This window comes from Salvia splendens, chromosome 12 (assembly GCF_004379255.2).
Source record: "Salvia splendens isolate huo1 chromosome 12, SspV2, whole genome shotgun sequence".
Lineage (NCBI taxonomy): Eukaryota > Viridiplantae > Streptophyta > Magnoliopsida > Lamiales > Lamiaceae > Salvia > Salvia splendens.
Genome location: NC_056043.1, coordinates 15,334,067 through 15,340,133, shown reverse-complemented (window position 1 = coordinate 15,340,133; position 6,067 = coordinate 15,334,067).

Below are 6,067 nucleotides of genomic sequence, written 5' to 3'. Positions count from 1 at the left end.
ATTCTAGAAGACATAGAAGTCTCAGTATACAGAGTATCAAGACTTTTCCACATTTCAGAAGCAGATTCAATATGATCAACCTTCCTAATCACAGAATCAGACAGATTTAACACAATAGTGGCTCTAGCCAACTCATTCATCTCATCAATTTTATCCTGATCAGTACCCTCAGGTAAGGAACCATCAACAACTTTAAACACTTTTTGTTGAATCAAAACACATTTCATTTTCTGTTTCCAGATCACAAAATCATTTTTACCATTGAAAGGGATCAAACCAACAGGTTGAGTCATTGTTGCAAAAATTTTCACAAGAGCACAAGAAGCAAGACAAACACAGAGAGCCTTACACACCTTAAAGCACAGAGACATTTAGCAAACACTTAGAACACACTTTCTCACAGACAACCAGCCTCAAAATCCCTGACTGTCACGAGCACACTGGCAAAGGCTATCCCAGTTCGCAATCACTCACTCTTGGAGGGCGCAGGGGGTCACTTTGGCAGTATCAGTGCTTGGTGGCCAAGTAAAAAAAAAAGGTCAGATGCACAGAGCACTACCAAACAACAGCAGAAGCAACAACAGAACACAAGAAAGCAATTAAAACCTAAGTTCTTGCCAAGAACCAACTACCAGCAACAATAACCCAAGCCTAAGGTTGGCAACTACAACAGAGAACAGTAAAACAAGAAGGTTACAGCCAATTTACCAGAGTGAACCCCCTCTCGAAGGAGGATTCCACTTGCCCACCTCCTTATGCGACTTGGCGTGCCGATCTAGTCCCCCCGTGGCTCTGATACCACTGTAGGGATCAGACTAGATCGGGTTCACTAATTACCAAGACCTCTTTATTCTTGAATAGGGAGCTCAGTCAAACTCCAACCAAGCGACTGATAATACATTCAAGATTACAACCAATCTCAAATACAGATTACAGAAAAGTAAGCTATCTATTACACACGTTCACGATAGCTTCCTATCTCCAGCTCCTTCAACCTGTACACTAAGTAAACGAGTCAGTAACACAAGAAAACAGATCTTCTCAGATCTGTCACAAATAGACAAGAGAACTTAAGTACACATGAAAGAAACAACAATCAACGGCTCAGACACCCGCCGATGATACAGCCTATTCTCCAGAACTCAGATCCAAAGGAGTACCGCCGAATCAACCGGTGAATCACCTCACACTCCCGATTCCAGGCCAACACAACCCCTAAACACCAGATCTAACCGTTCAAGAAACAAAACCTCACAGAACACGCTCCAAAACAAAACCCTAGTTCATCAACTACTCAGCAACCGAAGCAGTTGCCTCCCTAGTTACTGTAGCAAGCTCCTCTACACTTTCAACCGTGAGAGAGCATCAGAAATCCGGCGGAGAACCGTCGGAGAAGAAGAACAGAAGAGAGGGAGCGAGAGAACAGAGAGAGAGCGTCTGAGAGTAGAGAGAGAGTGAGAATATGAGAGTGAACCAGAAAGACCAAGGGTCTCACTCTCATAACAAACACAAACCTGGATCCAACGGCTGGAGACAAGGATCCGAGTGAGAGGGGCACGTGGCAGCATCCAGGAGTGAGAGGTGAGTGAATTGGGTCATGCCCAATTAAGATACACATGGGCTACAAATAAACCAGGCCCAAATGAAGTCCACCAATATTCAACAAAAACTTTCAACAATGAAAACATACAAAGCTTTAATTAGAATGTTATCCGATATTTTTATGTGCAGAATGAATGGAAAACTATTATATTTATATGCATAGTCCAGTGCAAGATAAGTACGTAGGAATTAATGTGCTGAATGTTATCATTTATGCAGATTCAAAAGCTGTAAAAGTTATAAGTTTGAATGTTTATTCCATTCATGTAACCTCATCACGACTGGTATAACAACCGGGAAGATGCATGAACTTATGCAGAAAATGGGTCATGTGACTCATGTCTAAATGATTTGTTATTGTGGTTCAAAAAGATTACGCTGGCCGAAACCAAGTCCAACGACCAAGCCTAAAGAACAACCCAAAGAAGCCGGACGACCGACATGAGGCCGGACGACGTCGGCGTGTGGATTTCATAGCCAGTTACTTGTGCACATAACTATTACATGTCTTGATGAATCACTTGTTAACACATTAATTAATCTCATAATTGCAAGTGACAAACTTTGATCCATTATTTTTTACTTATTCGAAATCGATCAAGAGAAAGCAATTGTACAACGATCATTCGTTTGGAATGTAAATGAATTCTATATCATTTCATTGAACAATGTTTAAACCTTTGTCTGATCCTGTAAAATAGTGTTGACCAATCACATCACAATTCCAACGAAAGTATATTTGGTCATTACTAGTGGATGTCAATCGGGTCGGCCCATTGGGTTTTGGGCCAATCCTACTCGGGTTGCGGGTCAATCGGATGCAGGCTAATCGGGATATGATTTCTTTCGTATTATAAAAGTTCAACTCTAACCCTAAAGCTCGGGTTTCGGGCTAGCCCAACGGGTTAATTGGGTTGCTATCCCGATAAAATTAACATGCGATTAATCTAATAAATAATGATGAAAATTAGTTATACTCATAAAATGCAAAACATTTAATTATGATGAATTTGAGATATATGCTTAAACTTAAACATAAGCATGATCAAATACTAATATTTACACGATCAAATACTAATACATATGAGATATTTTGTGAAATTTTAATGCATGTTTTAGAAATTTAAATATTTTCTTAGTGAATTTGAAGTTTAATTTATTTATCAATTATTATATTAATAAAAATTTAATGCTATATAATTTGTATATTTAATATAAAATTGAAAGTTATTTTTTTTGTTATATATATTATAAAACTAATCAATGAAATGTTAGATTAGGAGTAAAAAAATAGAATATTAGAAATTTATCGGCCTTTCGGGTCTGGCCTTAACGGGTTGCGGATTAATCGGGTTTTAATTTTATCGGGCTTGAAATTTCCAACCCTAAACCTATAAATTTGGCGGGCTATTCGGGCCAGCCTACGGGTTGCGGGATACACTGACATCCCTAATTACTAGGGGTCGGTCGGTACGGTATACTGTATCGAGAACGTCATACTGCATACCGTACCAAAACCTGCGGTACAAAAAAAATCATACGGATACCATACCAAATATTCGGTATACACGGTAACCCTAAATTGATACATGTACCGAAAAATGTGGTATACCGAAAAATAGTATATTCAGTATTTTTTCGGTATAGTATATTTTTCCTCACCCCTAGTTATTATGCAAAAATAGCGACTTTGTAACAGTTACTATGGAATTTGAACCTAAATACTTATTTAAAAATAAAATATATATATTTAAAAATATAATTCAAGAATAACAATCTACATGCAATGATGAAAGACCTCCGACGACCTTCAACAAACACAATAAGGCCATCCACAACGCTGTTCCTATACCGTTCCTATATCGTTCCTTAAACCACTATTTGAGGGCCTCACTGTACTTTTTTACTCCATTCCTTAATTAAGGAACGGAATCTGCAACCCTCCGTTCCTTAACCGTTCCTTAAATTACTATTCATTCAATTTCAATTTTTTTTATTTCCAACCCAATTCAATTTAAATAAACACACTTTAAAAAATAAACACACTTTATTAAAAAACACACAACATTAAAAAAAATTACAACTTAAACTTAAAAAAATAAAAAGCACACAATTAAAATCCTAAAAAAATAAAAGTACACAATTTTAATGATTTCATCCGCCAAAATTTGCCCAAATGTGCTCAATTAGATCATGTTGGAGTTGGGTGTGGGCACTAGAGTCGCGTGTCCTTGCACGAATAGATAACCGTTCTTGTATAGACGGATGCGCTCCACTTCAAGGCGGACTACTTGCGGTTGAGCTTCCGGGGGATTCGTCGTCGAACCAATTTCCCGCCTCGGGTCCTTCGTCTTGGACAATCATGTTGTGCAAGATTATGCACGTATACATGATATCGACCATGTTTTCCATGAACCACGTACGAGCCGGGGCTTTGATGATGTTGAAGCGTGCTTGGAGAACCCCGAACGCCCTCTCCACATCCTTGCGAGCAGCCTCCTGCTTCTGCGCAAAAAGAGCCTGCTTCGGGTTCGCAGACCCACTGCACGTCTTCACGAAGGTAGGCCACTTCGGGTAGATACCATCGGCGAGATAGTACCCCATTTTATAAAGCCGGTTGTTGGCGACGAAGTTGATGGCCGGCGCTTTACCATCCAAAACTTCGGTCAAGAGGTCGGACTGGTGGAGCACGTTTACGTCGTTGTTCGACCCGGGGACCCCGAAGTACGCGTGCCAGATCCAAAGGCGGTAGTCGGCAACGGCCTCAAGTATAACGGTTGGGTGGGTGCCTTTGTGGCCGCTCGTGTAGGACCCCTTCCACGCCACCGGGCAATTCTTCCATTGCCAGTGCATGCAATCGACGCTGCCGAGCATCCCGGGGAATCCGTGCACTGTTTCGTGAAGGTCGAGAAGGAACTGACAATCGGTCGTGCTTGGCCTCCGGAGAAATTCGTCAGTGAAGGCTGCCCGGATGCCTTTGCAGAATTTGAGCAAGCACATTCGCCCAGTGCTGTCTCCGATGTGGAGGTATTCGTCGAACATGTCGGCCGTTTGTCCAGTGGCAAGCTGGCGGATTGCTGCAGTACATTTCTGCAGCGTCGTGTGGCTGGGACGGCCGACCGCGTCGTACCCTTCCTGGAAGAACTCTTCCCGGGCTGCCAAAGTATTCGCGATGTGGAGAAATAAAGGTTTCCCCATGCGGAAACGGCGACGGAAGTACGTATCTCCCCAAACCGGGTTATCGCAGAAGTAGTCGCGTACTAACCTTACAGCGGTTTCCTCCCGGTTACGATGGATGTACGTACGGGAGCGTCGTTGGGGCGGCGCGGCTTCTTCGGCCTCCCGTCGTCGATCTTCTTCAAGTGATTGTTGCAATATTTGACGCATTTGTTCAAAAGGATCCATTAGTTTGATTAAATTTGGGAGAAGGAAACGAGAGTTGATTTGAGATGAAAATTGGGGTTGAAATAGAGAGGAATAGATGTGTGTTTGTGATTGAAATGAGTATGAAATAGGAGTATTTATAGAGTAAATAAATAAATAAAAAATAAAAAAATATAAAACGGATATAAAAAAACGGTCACATTACCGTTGCAAAAAAAAAAAAAAAAATTTTTTTTTATTAAATTCGTATTTAAAAAAAAAATTGAATTATTGCGTCACCGGGACGAAGCCCACTCGCGGGGCAGCGAGTGGGCTTCACGCGTCGAATGGGAGGCCGCCACGTCGCCTAGGCGCGTGGCAGAACGTTTCGTTCCGCGTTCCTCCGGAACGGAACGCGGCACGGCATAGGAACGGGGGCGGCACGGAATGGCGACGGAACGCACGCTGCAACGCGTGCCGCCGCGGAACCGTTCCGCCGGAACGGCATAGGAACGGGGGCGGCACAGCGTTGCGGGTGCCCTAAATGTCATGTCGTAAAATTTATCTCTAATCTCACCTATTATAGACAACCCAAAACTTGTCTCTCCCCTAAAATGTGAGTAAATATCACTTTACTCTCTATCATACATATTTATTAAAAAAGAGAAATTATTATAATTAAAGCTCAAACTAAAAATTTCATACATAAAAAATATCATGGATATTTTTTTTCCAATTCCGAAGATCCATTCATAGGCATCGTATTTTTTTAAAAATAAAGTTTGGTTTAAGATAAAATGAAGTGAGTGTAATTTCCTGTTTTAAATATCTAAAATATTTATTGAGTTTGGTTCCAAGACAGCACACAGATTTTGCATAAAACCCGAGTGACGAGAGTCGATGGATCACAGCCGTTGATTTAAGTCCGTCTCTGACCTCACCACCACCACGGCGCTTTCTTTCTCATTAAGCACCTCGCCTTTCCACACGCTTAATAGCGCGTGTTCAACACTATGATATATCAACCGCCTGATTTATCCCAACAAACCAAGATACGTGGCTGTCACGCGCAAAGCACTGTACTTAAATTACTTGGAAGGTA